Source organism: Agelaius tricolor, unplaced genomic scaffold (assembly GCF_023055355.1).
Source record: "Agelaius tricolor isolate 1412-34295 unplaced genomic scaffold, bAgeTri1.0.p SCAF_5, whole genome shotgun sequence".
NCBI lineage: Eukaryota > Metazoa > Chordata > Aves > Passeriformes > Icteridae > Agelaius > Agelaius tricolor.
Window position 1 is genome coordinate 50579576 of NW_027269265.1, and position 16031 is coordinate 50595606.

The 16031-nt window shown below is 40.5% G+C and overlaps 1 protein-coding gene across 1 annotated transcript in view; it reads right to left on the reverse strand.

Moving 5' to 3' along the window:
* Positions 1-16031, reverse strand: part of INSC (INSC spindle orientation adaptor protein) — a 128808-nt gene that overhangs the window by 75562 nt on the left and 37215 nt on the right. The window lies entirely within an intron of this gene.

Sequence of the window (16031 nt, forward strand, 5' to 3'; positions counted from 1 at the left end):
GACACACTCTGCAAAAGGTACTGATAGGTACCTCTATTCCTCAGACCAAACAAGATAATGTCTCTGATTTCCTGCCTCTCACTACTGCTGTGTACTGAAGGCAAAGAACACCCATTTCCAGTGGAGAGCAGAAAAGAAATACCAATGAACTTAATTTAAGGCAGATCAAAAAACACGCATTGAAAGATATAAAGAAAGCACGAGCAAAAAAAGCGCAGTTCAACACAATTTCACACTTTAAATTTATATTGAATTCTCTGTGTAGGATGCAGGGGTGGAGGGAATCAATGCTACATGCTGCAAACTTACTTCAATTGGATCAGTAAAAACATCATTAAATAACTTCTGCCTGTTTTTGTCAGATGTGTACTGACAAGCAAAGTTGTGTGCTTAGGTTTTTTCCCTTCCCACCTTTTTTCACACCGCTGCAACCCCACAGACATCTGACCTGAACTTGGAAGTTTTGAGGGCTTGAGATATCCCAGACTGCACTACTCAGGTCAAAGTCTCATAGTGAGGTTTGGAAGAGCAATATTGATAAAAGTGCCATTGGTTCCATGAAAATGGAGAGGGATGAGACAATCCTCTTTCTCTATTCATGAAATATCACCTTGGTATCACAGCACCCTTGATCTGTTAAATATACAGTTGGATTTTGCACCAAGCATAACCTTATTGAAACTAGATTTTCCTGCACTTCACAGCTGCCTGGAATGATAGCTGGTGAGAGCAGGAGTGAAACCATGACAGGGCACATGCAAATGAAGCCATTATGTTATTTGTGTCCATACACACAGTTGAAATCAAATGTCATGATACTTCACAGAAAAAAGTAACTACAGGTGCACGAGACTACAAATCACATTCCAAAATGCTGTTTAATACATCAGAACTATAAGTGGCTGGCTGTTTTCTGAGCTATTTTATTCCTTCACTCTTTCCCTATCCCATTCCTCCCCATTTGTTTGGGTTTTTTTAAATCAGATCAGTATTTATTTATCAGACTTAATTTGCAGTCCCAATTAAGGGAGCACATATATGTATGTGTGTATACCTGGGGGTTACTATCTGTCCATATATCTCCTCATTCAGATCATTAAGTTGTGTTTTTAACATATTTTAACTTCATATTTCATTTGCTATATATTTGCTGTTCAAACATTTGTCTCATGCCATAAATTCAGCTGGAACAATTTGCCTATCAATACACATATACATATTTATCCAGGAAAATATTAGGGCATTTATAATGAACTGGTGCTCAAGTCCCCACTTTGAGGGATATTTTTACAGATAGAAGCTCCCAGCCGAAGATCTTCCTCTGCTGGTTTCAAATTATTAAGTGGAACAAGAAACATCTTTATGCAGAGGTAAAACAAATACATTTACAATCACAACTACTTGAACAGAAGAACAATTTGTCAGCCAACTGTACTCAGAACTCCATTTAATTTATTCTGCAGCTTCACCTTTTGGAAAAACAAATGCAATACTTTGATAACCAATCCTAGAAACCCTATTTCCCTTTTACTTAATTTGCAGACCTAAGTTATTGAAAAATAATCTCCTTGCACAGGCATACAAAATTCATTCAACTTTCTGACTTTGTATTTCCTGAAAACTGAAGAAGAGTTTCCCAAAGGAAAGCTCTAGGTCACGCTGAATAATCTCTGTGTCACTCTACCATTGGTCAGGATGTCCTTTCATAACTTTTTTGCACATGGGTCAGTGAACCACTTGGTCACCCCTGGGACAAGTGTCTAACAGTGACAGCATTTTGAGCTTTCCAAACAAGCAGAGAAAAAAGCTTGGAGAACAGTGTTAAGGCAAATATCAGCAGCATTTTGCTGCCTATTAGCAAAAAGTTTTACTATTTCTGACATGAAGGAATGCCTGAAATCCTAACATATCTTCTCTTATACAACTGTAGTAAATAAGCTCATCTGTACCACATTTATCTGATTGGAGTAGAAAACTCTGTCCTAACGAGCTGCAGGGATGTACACAGAGCTGTTAATGGGCTGTTTTCACCACTGATGCTCTTTGACATATAAAACTAAACTCACTTCTAGTTATAGATTACTTAAGGACCTTAATTGAGAAGTAGCACTGTTTTACTCTGGGGGCAAGAGTGATTGGAGGCTCTTTATGGGTTCAAATAAAACAAAGGTTAATATACCTGCTGCAGGAAGCAGGTACAGTTCCTGTATCACATTTGTGAAATATTATGTGTGCTCCATCATATCCATTTCCTTTTTCCTGATTCATTTAATGCTGAGGTGATCATATTTGCCAAAGGCATTTCTTCAGAGTATGAAACAGGAAGAGGCATATGAAAAGTGCAAAAGGTGGCTTTGCCTGGCCCTCATACAGGGTCTCCATGTAAGCATTGTTTTACAAGAGCACAGGTGTGCAAGGACATATTGAGGGGGATCCAAATGAAATGCTGAAGAGGGAGGGAAAAAAGAGATTCAAAACTCAAAGCTGTGTGACCTAATTGTAGACTTCCAATACCTAAAGGGAACCCACAAAAAAGATGGAGAGAGACTATTTACAAGAGCATGACACGATAAGAGGAATGGCTTCAAACTGAAAGAGAGTTTTAGATTAGATATTAGGAAAATAGGAAAACCAATTCTTCACTGTGAGGGTGCTGAGGCACTGGCACAGGTTGCCCAAAGAAGCTCTGGATGCCCCATCCCTGGCAATGTTCAAAGCCAGGCTGGGTGGGGCTTTGAGCAATCTGGCCTAGTGAAAGATGTCCCTGTTCAGGGGATTGGAACCAGATCATCTTTAAGGTCCCTTCCAGTTCAAGCCATTCTATGACTCCAACAAGGGCACAATCTCCCCCATAACTTTGGTTTTCTTTGCAACCTGTCCTTGTAAGCAATTCTAATAAAATCTGATCTTAAGTGTCATTGTCAAAAGGATGGTGAATACAAAGTAGAAAGAGCAATAATGCTGAAACATTTCATGAGACACATTAGGGAGAGAAAGAAGGTTATAAGTTATACTCCTTACAGAGGATGGATCATTGGACAAATGCCGACAAAAGACAGAGGTAAACAGAACACAGAGAAAGGCCATAAGTTTCTGAAATGTATGGAGCCCATTTTACATCTTCCAAATTTAGTTTTAGGCTTCTTTCTGGAAACACAAAGCCCTGCACAGGTTTGCTAGAAGACTAACCTCAAATCAAATTTTCTGTGCTTTTGCTCTACAACCAGCATATTAATGTATGTCATATACATCCCTATTCTTTGTCAAATTAAAAGCATAGACAAATGCTGACCTAAATTTTAATTGAAAAAACATCAGAACTGTCCAAAAAGCTTCCCTGTTTCTTCCACAAATACATAAATACACACACTGAAATTTAATTTGCAAGCAAAGAGCAGTATCACTTCTTAGACGCTGGAAAATCCATCAATCCATCAAGATTGTTGTGGAATGTGTTGAGGTATTTAAAATGATATCAAGCTGTTACCTTAAGTAGTAAAAAAATCTTCAATTTAAGCATTGACTGAGCACCTTGCTTTTGCAGCAAGCAGAACTGCAGTAGAACAATAGTGGGACCAATGTGCACTTTAAAATACCTCCTCTTTCACAGCAGGGCAGCTGTGCAGCAGTTCAGTCAGTTGGACTGTTTGCACATTTTACCAAGGAAAAAAATATTTCAAAGTTACTGAGATCAACCTCGCATCCAGCAGTTAAACAGAGAACGTACAGTACAATTCCAGCCCTTTGGAGCAGGACAAAATATCTTTTTTTCCCCTGGCAGTAACAGCTGATTGCTTTCCAGGTTTCTCCTGACACTTTGGCCAAGAGCAATAGGGGGTTAGACTAAGCCAGGAGTGTTCCCATCTAATGGCTTCCTGATTCACCCTCACGACAGAAACACAGCCCTTACGCCTCCACATAGGGACTGTGCCACAGGAAGACAGGCTTGAGAAAAGTTTGGTTGCTTCTAAATGAGAGGGAAAAAAATTAGCTTTGTGCCTGAACCACTATTGAGAGAAATTTCTGTCAAAATGGCATAAAATTATGCAGATACATGGCTCTTCCATAATTCTCTCCCCGGCTTCCCGCTGGGTGCACTGGACTATAAGAAAGCGTTAAACAATAGTAGCTGTAAAGGATTGTTACTTGGAATCTGGAAGTCTGAGGACTCAAGACTGAGAAACCAACTCAAACACCTGTGAATAAAGGACTCTTCACTGCTGCAGACTGGATACTTGCAATATTCAGAAGACCGCTTCCTTTAAGCCTCAAAGACAGGCCAGCATAGCAAATTTTAGGCTTGAAATATTAACTTAAAATACTAAAGTGAATTCAATTTGAAACTTGGAATTTAAACTTTCAAAGTTTCAAAAATAAAGTAAAAGTGTCATTTTGCATGAATGGCACAAAGCATAAGAATCTCTGGCCCAGAATTCAAGTCAGCCTACAAACAAATGAAGGCTCCCTTACTCTGGGATCCTGGCAAGCAAGGTTAACAACCTGAATACACATCATTAGTGGATTTCACTGCTTTCCAATTAGAGTATTTGCCTGCCCTTTGCTTTCATCCCTTCCCACTACCACAGTTATCCCAGAGTTAAGTTGTGTAACACATAATACATCAAAACTACTGATTTGTGCACAGCTGAAACTGAACAAGATATTTTTTGCTCTATAGCACTTCCCAAAAGTTTGCTTTCAGCCATGGTGTCATCCATTGAACAGCCTCAGTTACTTGGATACCATTACCTAGTTCTTCCTTTTTTCCTTTGATAATTTTCTCAGCTTTTCCCTGGTTTGCTCTTGTTTAATCTTTATCCTGACATCAGTGCTGCTGACATTTAAGATATTGAAAAAATATTTCCATAACCTTAGCTGAAGAGAATATTATATTCTTGACGTAGACGTTTTCTATACTTCCAAATTGGACCAAATTTTCTATATTGGACCAAATGTTTTCTATAGTTCTGTGACCAAATTCAAAAATAAAGTATCAACAATTAGCAAAATGCAAAATTCAAATACCTGAAGCATAGTTTACATGTGCAGGACAATTAAACGTGGTTTCTTTAGAAACAAGTAAAATATTACATATAGTCCTTAATGTACATTTCCCTAAATAAAGCAATATGTATGTTTATGTGTGTGTATATATATTTTCACTTTACCACATCTCTGAAATATTGTGAGAAGCAAAACAAAACAACTGGAATTGTTAACAGTCACACTTCAGCTTAATATTAAATTCCTGTTTGCACTCCAAATCCCTCAGGGTTAATATGAGCTCATAAACCCAACCACTAACAGACACAAGCCAATTTAATGAGACCAGAAATGGGGTCACACCAACCAGCACATTTTTTAAGATCATTATATTATTTGTCAAAAAGAGAAAATAACAAAGAAAAATATTTACAAAGTTGAAACATGATCCTTATAGCTTTTTTAAATTTGCTCATTACAGGCTACTGAACAACTGATTACAAGATCCTCCCAACCATCCCCAGGCAACAGTGAACCAGATTAAGAGAGACCAGGCAACTAAATAAGGAAGACATTACCAGGAAACATAAACTGAAGAGAAAAATACTGTATTTAACACAGTATGGTACTAGTATTTATCCTAAACAGCTGAAAAGACAAGCCATAGTTAAACCATTGAAATACCTTTAATGAAGGAATTAATTTTTAAAAAATTAATTGTGGAAAAACACCACAGAAATACCAAGGTACAGATACTTATTCATCAGTCTCTGTTATGGCCATGGTTGTAAAGAGAGTTTAATGAACTCAGCACTGTGAAAATGATGACAAAATGTAACATATGGAAGGAACAAGCTGGGTTTTGTGAACAGAAACATATTCTTTTCATTTACTGGAAGCAGTTTCTAGGTAATATTCAACATTTCCCACCTGCGACAGTTCAGAAGGATGCTGCACCCACAGCAGGAAGAACAAGGCACACAAGCCCATAACATAGTGCTGTGTAAGAACCACTGAAATAAAAATATATGGAGACAGCCTAGTAAGGACTTCTTGGTGTTTCCCCACCTGAGGTGGAGCACAAAGACAAGGGAAGGTAAAGTGGTTTGCCTGAGGCAAGAAGAGTAATCAGCATTATAAACACGAGAGAATCAGGAGGAATGATAGCTAGTGTTAAATCAAAGGTTAAACAAACCATACTGCCCTTTTGAAGATATACACAGCACCATCTTTTTGCAGAATAAGTCAAGAACTAATTCAGTGAACCTCAGTCCTTGAGCTTTAGGATCCCTTCATTAGTCTGATCATTGTTTTCAAGTTTCATGAAGACTTGTATTTCTGTTAAGGAGGGCAACTTGGTTTTTTTCCCTGTCTTAGTACAGTAAAGGGGAAGGTGCATAGAATGCTTCAAAGCAGCTTGAATGTTGTACAGGAAAGATATATTGGATATACTGAGCAAAAAGACAGGATTTCATCCTTAATTTCCTTCCAGGACTAACTACAATAATTCCAGCTACATCACCAATGCGATAACAACAGCAATATGGCCTAAATGCTAAAAGGAGAGAAAACTATGGAACTTTTGGTTCCATGGAATGCCATTTGATTTCAGCATAGTTGACCTATTATGATAAAAATTTACACTTTTAACTCCCTTAGCATTAACAATTTTCTCTTTTAGTTCACAGGTGGTGTGCTATATGCTTCCCTTCTTAAAAAAAACCAAAGCAAACTACCATTTTTTCCAATATTATGCCAGCAAGAATACTAAATTTAGATTACCTGACATATATATAGCTGAATAGAAAGTCAAAGTGACTCAGTAAAACAAGTAACTAATAATTTCATTATGTAAAAGGAAAAGCACAGACACAGTCTTTACTATAATTTGCAAAGTTCACAAAGACTTGGAACGCAAAGAAGTCAAAGATTAGACACTGCAAGCTCTGTGTTTTTCTTGTAAAATGCACTGTTGACAGATAATGCTACTTAACTTTGCCATCCTGAAGACTCCAACTTGCAAGTTCTTCCCTGAATGACCGAATTCTCAGAGCAGGACAAGAGCAGACCACCAGGGTAACTTGATATGGTTTTTTTGCTAGGAGAGGTTCCTTTTGCATGTCCCTTCCCCATAGCAAATGCACTGGGTTCAGAAAGTGCACACTTGGTGTTCAGGATTATTTAACACCAGGAAGCTCACCAAGACAATGCAGAAGTCAAGACTGTGGTTTCTAGAAGTTACCAATGGCTAAAATATTATGATGTAAAAGCATAACATGACTGCACAGCAACTCTACCAAAAGAGGGGTTATAGTAGGTTTTTAGGAGTTTTTTTTTTCAAAGGATGTATGGCAAATAAGCAAGTTACCTATGTACTTCACTTAGCATTGCACCAAAATTAAACAGATTCAGGTTTTGACTTTTGCCCTTCCTTTTTTTCTCTTTTCTTTTTTTTTGAGAGAGAGAGAGAATTTATGAGACACCATCTGTGAACTAAAAAGGAATACTGTCAATGCTAAGTGAAATATAAAGTACATTATCATAATAGAAAATTGCAAAATAAAATTATGACTAAAACTACTAACATGTCAGTATGAATACAATTACTTTACAATTTTAAAAATTCCATGAGATTCTCATACTACATTTAAAATATCCTAAATTTCTAAAAATCCCTCTACTTCCTTCATAAAGCAGAAAAGTATCAAATTGCAATAAAAATATTCTGTAGACTAAAGGAAATCTGAGAATTTTTGTCAATGCATCATTCACATTTTTAGATTAAGAAACCAGAAAAAAGGCTCCCATGTTCAAGGTAAAGTCTTTAATTTAACATAGAAATAACCATCAAGTCTGTCTTCTGAAAACAGAGGACTCCAACAGGAGTGGTGGCAGATGTTTAGCCTGCTCAGCATCTGTTCTGAAATGTGCTACAGAAAAATAACTGTGATAAAGATTAGAATTCATGTAAACAAAGACCACAAAAAACATCTGAATTGTTTGAAAATTTTTTGTTTCACTAACATCAGTGAAAGCAGAGAAACACAAACCATGGAGCCAAAGCCATAAACCAATGGCTAGAAGAGCAAGATACAGGGTGTAAATTGACAGGATCACTGACTCCATGTCACAATAAAAACTTCATGCAACACTTGTGAAGATGCAATCAGAACCTATCAATCATGCAAGGCAGATAAGGTAACCTGACATTAAGCACAGCCCTGTCACTGTGATTTCAAAGACATTAATTTGAGGGTTCATTAAAATTAACTTCTGAAAAGACCACCACAGCCTGAACACAAGATATCCACTGTGTAGATAGCAACTGCTTTCTCTCTAAGACACAAAAAGGGAGGAGCCTCCTCTATAAAATCCCACATTTCCAAAGTATGCATTCTCAAAATAATAGGCAGAGTTTCTTCCATAATAAAGGCTACAGCAGCACTACCTTGAGCTCTTTACAGTGCTTGTGTGCCACAAGATATGAAATGTTACTGACCCTTATGAGGGATTCAGAATGAAATCTTAATTGTCTTTAAGGATGAAAGATGGTCCTTGATCTTTTAAAAGTATTTTCCAACTTACAGCAAGCCACAAATATGAAATATCAAGTTAATGAAAGAAAGGTCTAGTGAGGCCAGTCAGATAGATCGTTTAAATTCATCAATTTGTTCACATTTTAAAGTCACCATAACTTGACAATTATTATAGTGGACAAACTCAAATCTCTTTCAGGTTAAAAGCCAAAATTCTTTTGTGACTTCTACAGTTAAACATACAATATTTTACAGCACAGCTCTGGGAAGTAGTATAACATATTTCTACAGAACATTATATAACTAAATATAAAGATGTAATGATAAAACTATTGGAAGGAAAAGGTTAGGAAATATCTGGAATTCTGGCAGACTTACAGACCCCAAAAATGCCCAAAGTACAAGTGAAAAGCAATTACTTTTGCTGCTTGCTAGCTAAACTGCTGACCTACATTTTAACATCCTGAATAGAGGAACAGAGATATTTTACCCATGGATTCAAAGGAAAAGAAAAAAATCTGTTGAGTTCATATTCCTCATGAATGCCTCCAAATGATGGCAAATCAATAGTTGCTGCTTTACTAACATCACCCTTTGGACTTAGTCAGCTAGCATGCCTGAAAATTCTTCCCAGAAGAACCATACAGATTCACAAATCTGTTTTACAACCACCATCAAAACTCCATACAAACAACTCAGCTTTCAGTTTGGTTACAGGTACAATATAAATCACTAAAGTCAAAAATACTTCATAGTAAGGTGAACTCCATTTCTGAAGCTATAAAATTATTTGCTGAATTCTTGTAGGGTAAACTGAGTGAAAGGAAAGGAATACAAGTCATTAAATGAGACATCATTAGGGCCTTGAACTATGCAATAACTGATTTTATTTCTTGTCACCAGAAGGTAATTTTATTGCATTATTGGCAAAGCACCCTCCTTTCTTCTGTTATAGTCTTTTCCTAGAGCCTGTTGCAAAAGGAAGTATTTCAAAACACATTTTCAATTCCCCAGAAAGCAGTCAGTTCTCAAATGGTTTTTAAAAGCTCAAAGCAGCGATTCACAGAACCAAGTAAGAACCCTGAACTTGGAACTCTGAAAATTTTCTGCTCTAGCTCCTATATTACAAATAACTTGGGTTTTTTCTTCTAGAGTTTCTTCCACTCTTTATCTGACAACTTTCAAGGAGCCACAACAACAAAGTTCCTGATGGAATCCAAATAAAACTGATCACAGGGAATGTAGGATTCAAATTAACAGGGCAAGACCTATGCACAGCAAGTAGCTTGTACAATACAAAAACCAGAAATACAAATGTTATTTTCTGCTCTTCATGGAGTTCTTGTTAGACAGGAAGTTCAGTCTGCAGACACAGGTGGGAAAAGCCAGAAACACAGAACAAACCCTTAGTTATCAGCAGCAAACACTGTAGGAAACTGAAACAGAACAAATTCAGCACTTACAGAAGACATCCCTGAACAGACAAAGCAATTAAAGCACTTTTACTTAAACATGATTTCATGACTAATTAGAACTGGAGCACAGTCTTACAATTGAAGACTAAAAGAAGTGCTATTAAAAAAAAAAGAAAAACAAGCACTCAGATGTAGCTACAAACTACGGAAGCCATGCAGACTGGAAATAGAAAGGTAAGAAGAACTGAGGTGGTTTAAAGAAAAATAGACCAAAATGAGAAAAAAAGCAAACAATCTTTATTCGTGTTTATTCACAGAATTCACATCCCTAGAAATCCTTCACTTGGGAATTCATAGCTAAGAAAATAGGGAGAAAATGAAACAGGAAACATTTCAATGAGCTTCCATGCAACCAAACAACTCACTGCCCAGAATTCAGGGCCAGGAGAACAATGGCATCAAAACCTACAGATTCCAATCACCTGCAGAACACAAGGGGTAAGACATCACTGGAAGCTCAAGGGGAAAAAACAAAACAGATATTTTAGTCAGAATTCACTTTCTATGACAGGATAACAAAAAGTCACTGCCTTTGATTCAGAGCACTAAATCCTATAATGAGAAATTTTAGACACTCTGCAGAGAGAGACCAATGGATGGATCCATTCTTTTCCCAACAGCCCCATAAGAACACAATCTTAAACACATTGAGGGGTTCTGCACATGTCTTACCCCCCAAAATACCTCTTTTCAGCTGTATAGAGACCACATGAACTCTAAAAGTAGAAGCAAAATACAATGTGAAGGATCCCTGAAATTATTCAGCTACTGATCAGGTAGAAATCCTTTTACTTTATAAAGAGGGTTTTTTTCCCCCATTTTTCTTTTTTTTTTTTTTTTTTCTTTAAACAATATTCACTTCTGGGACTATAGACCTATCTGGTTTTCATCTCATATGTCCATATATTCCATGAAGTTCTACAAATTTGTCATCCTGATGAGGCAGAAAAACAAGCAGATTCAATGCAGTTCCTGCAGTATAAAATCCTGAATTTTTCTTGCTTCTGTTTCAAGTCACAGCTTTCAACAAACATTATCTAAATGCCAACTAATGCCAAATACAGACAATTATTTTTCCTTCTATTTCCATAAAGGTTTCTGCATCACTTCAAGTAGTACTTCGATCCCCACTGGGCACACAGCAATGTACTGAACAGAGTTGTGAAAAAAAAAAAAACATTTTGCCCAGTGTCTCGGTCCCTCTGCGAGCCTCTCAGGAACCCTGGGCCAGTCCCGAGTCGGCAGAGACCGGGGGGCAGCCCCGACATGGCCGACAGCGGGGAGACACTGTCTGTGTGTGCCCCGAGGGTGCTGAGGGCACCTGGGCTGGGGGGAGACACTGTCTGTGTGTGCCCCGAGGGTACTGAGGGCAGCTGGGCTGGGGGGAGACACTCTCTGTGTGTGCCCCGAGGGTGCTGAGGGCACCTGGGCTGGCAGGAGACACTGTCTGTGTGTGCCCCGAGGGTGCTGAGGGCACCTGGGCTGGGGGGAGACACTGTCTGTGTGTGCCCCGAGGGTGCTGAGGGCACCTGGGCTGGGGGGAGACACTGTCTGTGTGTGCCCCGAGGGTGCTGAGGGCACCTGGGCTGGGGGGAGACACTCTCTGAGCCCCGAGGGTGCTGAGGGCACCTGGGCTGGCAGGGAGACACTGTCTGTGTGTGCCCCGAGGGTACTGAGGGCACCTGGGCTGGCAGGGAGACACTGTCTGTGTGTGCCCCGAGGGTGCTGAGGGCACCTGGGCTGGCAGGGAGACACTGTCTGTGTGTGCCCCGAGGGTGCTGAGGGCACCTGGGCTGACAGCGGGGAGACACTGTCTGTGTGTGCCCCGAGGGTGCTGAGGGCACCTGGGCTGGCAGGGAGACACTGTCTGTGTGTGCCCCGAGGGTGCTGAGGGCACCTGGGCTGGGGGGAGACACTCTCTGTGTGTGCCCCGAGGGTGCTGAGGGCACCTGGGCTGGGGGGAGACACTCTCTGTGTGTGCCCCGAGGGTGCTGAGGGCACCTGGGCTGGGGGGAGACACTGTCTGTGTGTGCCCCGAGGGTACTGAGGGCACCTGGGCTGGGGGGAGACACTGTCTGTGCCCCGAGGGTGCTGAGGGCACCTGGGCTGGCAGGGAGACACTGTGTGTGCCCCGAGGGTGCTGAGGGCACCTGGGCTGGGGGGAGACACTCTCTGTGTGTGCCCCGAGGGTGCTGAGGGCACCTGGGCTGACAGCAGGGAGACACTGTCTGTGTGTGCCCCGAGGGTGCTGAGGGCACCTGGGCTGGCAGGGAGACACTCTCTGTGTGTGCCCCGAGGGTACTGAGGGCACCTGGGCTGGGGGCAGACACTCTCTGTGTGTGCCCCGAGGGTACTGAGGGCACCTGGGCTGACAGGGAGACACTCTCTGTGTGTGCCCCGAGGGTGCTGAGGGCACCTGGGCTGGCAGGGAGACACTCTCTGTGTGTGCCCCGAGGGTACTGAGGGCACCTGGGCTGGGGGGAGACACTCTCTGTGTGTGCCCCGAGGGTACTGAGGGCACCTGGGCTGGGGGGAGACACTGTCTGTGTGTGCCCCGAGGGTACTGAGGGCACCTGGGCTGGGGGCAGACACTCTCTGTGTGTGCCCTGAGGGTACTGAGGGCACCTGGGCTGGCAGGGAGACACTCTGTGTGTGTGCCCTGAGGGTACTGAGGGCACCTGGGCTGGCAGGGAGACACTCTCTGTGCCCCGAGGGTTACTGAGGGCACCTGGGCTGGGCCCCTGTGCAGCACAAGAGACACCAGAGACATCGGTAGAAGAGAAAGGGCCGACTCTTTGCAGGGGTTAATCCAAGGTTTTATTCTAGGAGTCCCAAAGGAGCTCCTGCACCTCAGGGAGCCTCCTGCCGAGAGCCCCGGGAGATGTGCCAAGGTCACATTTAAAGGGAGGTGGAAACCAAAAGTAGAGAACATTTTACCAACCAATAAGTGACCCTGAGGGATGGGTACTGGGGGATAGACATATAGGACAGCGTATGGGGCAAGGCTTGGGGGGCTGACCCCTGGCCTCTGGCTAATCACTCGACGACTTGGACCGAAACTTCTGGATGGAGGGGATGGGATGCTGAGTGATTGACAGAGAGCCAGGGTGGGGGTTTGGGGATGATCTCATCCCAGGAGAGGGATAACACAGGTAAAGGGAGGGGGGTACAGTCTGGGATAAACCATTTGGGAAAAATATGAGAATACAAAACAAAACTACTTCAAAGTATTACAAAGTATAAAAACGCACTACAACAGCCCAGCCCTTCATGGATGCTCCTGGAGTTCTGGAAGTAGCCTTAGTTTGCTACCTGAAAACCAGCAAGCTATTTTAATCAATTCATGGGATCATGGAATGGTTTGGGTTGGAAGAGTCTTAATAGATGATCTGGATCCATCCCACCTGTCATGGGCAGGGACATCTCCCACCAGACCAGGTTGCTCAAAGCCCCATCCCACTTCTTTTGAGGTAGCCCAAGACACAACTAGTTTAATAAACTGCTAGTGCATGTTTCTGACTCAGGATTAGGTTTTTTGTCAGTTTGTTAATTTTTTTCTGGTTTTACTTGGTTGCTGTTTTGGGGTTGGGAGGTTTATTATGGGGAGGAGGGGAAGTTGATGATGACAACTGTGGTTTGTTTTTTTAACCTAATTTTGATAAAAGATGATAATTTATTCTTTTTTTACAAATTCTAATTATACCATATTTCTCCAGTTGAAGCCCTGAACTGAACACAATCCCAGAAGCCAAAATAGCATCTTATTTCACTTTTGGTGTTGAGTACCCTCTCTTTAGTTGAATGACTTCAGATTCAGCAGTCTTAAGTTTCGTTTACCATGCAGTATGGAAAGTATAAAAAACCCCATGTATGCAATCAAAAAAGCCTGTGTAAACTACAATTTAAACTCACCAGAAACAAGCAGGGCAATAAACTTTCATTACACAGGATGAAAGGCAGGGGCATAAGTGAAAAGTAGATTTTATTGTAGATGGAAAAGCCAAAGTTAAAGCTCATTACCTCTTATAAGCAGAAGAATACCTTATAATAATATTTTGTAAAGATAAGGAAAGGATACTGACATTTTCCCAGAGCTACACTAAAAATAGCTATTTCAAAATGGGGTTATGTTCATTTCTAAGGAATACACACTTCACATGCTATAGTGAGCTGGCCCTCACTGATGAGAACAGAAATTTTTTATGGTCCTGCAAGGTGCTTTACATGGGAATACAGCTTTTGGAGAGTAAGTAAATTACTCCTTTATAAAAGTGATCTATTTCCAATTGCTTTCTCTCCTAAGAGACAAAATCATTACTTAAGTTCCTAACTCACTGAAATAGAAAAAAAACTTTCTGTAACAATAATTTGTTTTTCCTTGGGATACTGCATAGCTTTAATTACTGCATCCATAGCAGTCTAGATGTCAATTAGAGACAGGAGCTCTGACAGTGTGTTAGAAAACCATTAACACCATGACTCAGTACCCTAGAGACTCCAGCACAAGTTGTGTTTCCCCATAAAATCTAAGGAAAGTGGGTAAACAACAATTCATGAGGCACAGAAAGTTGGTTTAAGGCCCCAGTTTTAAATTCCTCATACAGCCAAAATAACTGTTGACTCCAGTGACCACTGTGGAAACACTTGGAATCTGTTTGCATATTTATGGTACACTTTTCCTATGGAGACAGATATTCTTGCTGAAGGTCCTGCCTATTTTTACTGATGTAAGATTATGACCAACATGAAGCAAGGCATGATTGAGGTCCTACACAGGATTTACCTCAGTTGGATTTGAGCTACCTTTCCCCTGTGACAGGACCCAAGAAGTTAATTCAATCATCTCTTACAGAGAGTAGGAACATGAACTGGAATCTTGAGACAGTCATAAATCCTAGCCTTGGATACAGGAACAATAAAGAATTAAAACTATTTGAATCTTGTTATCTTGAAAATTCCCTTAATCCTTTTAAATGCCCTATAGGAGCCATATCACTCCTTTCTCTAACCCAGAGGAATTACTTAATCTCATAAAAATTCCATTTCGTTTGAAAAGCTATTATGTTGGGGTTTTTTCCTTCTTTAACAATTAAAAAGAGTGTTTTGTACAGTTCCTGAACTTTATCTAGTCCGTTCTGTGTTATTTCTGCTGAATTCTCAGCATAAAAATACATTTTCTTATTTTCAGTTCCAAGGTTCTCTGAGCCTTCACCTTTCTGACCACTGACAACTTCAGTCTGCCTGTTTCTTACAGGGACTTTTTCTGAAATAACCCTAATCTGTAGGGGAAAAAAAAAACTTATTTCTCAAAAAAAAAAAAAAAATTAGGAGGTTTATGTTTTATTGTGGGTGAGGGAGAGTATTTATTTATTTTTAAATTTCTCTATAGAGAGTTCCCCTGCTGAGTCCAGCTCTTTGTTAAAACATAATGTTTGCTATGTGGGACTTTTTCAAATCCCTTCTTGTGCTAAGATGCACTTCAGAGTGCTTGTAGGGTGGTTGTGTTCGCATAACATGGCAGAGCTTTGCTTCTCTCAACACTGCACACCTGACTCACAGGCACTTTCCTTTTCTAGAAGCCCCCAGCCTATAAAATTGAGTGCTTTTCAGTGCTGTTGTTACCTCTAAAGTACATTTTTCATACTCCACATTTCCAGCTGCTAGCATGGAGAGACTCCAGCTAATTTCCCCATTTATGTATCATAAAAAAATCTTGGCACCATCAGCCTGGATCAGCCTTTGGCCACCCCCAGGACCTGTTCCCTCAGCTCTGTTTGCAGCTAGTTTTCTACAACTGTAATTCTTAACTACCCCATTGTTCTTGGCATACCTCTGTACAGTGCTTCTTACAGAAGAGAATATGTTTAGGTGTTTTACAGTGACTCTGAGTTTAATGGCAATATCAAAGTGTCTGCTGGAAGACTGAGGTAAGGAAAGGTAGAGAAATATCAAACTACCCATGAAGAAAAGCATGTATTGTGAGATAGTATGCCAAGTATGCCAATTACAACTGTAAGTTAATTACAAGAAAGAATTG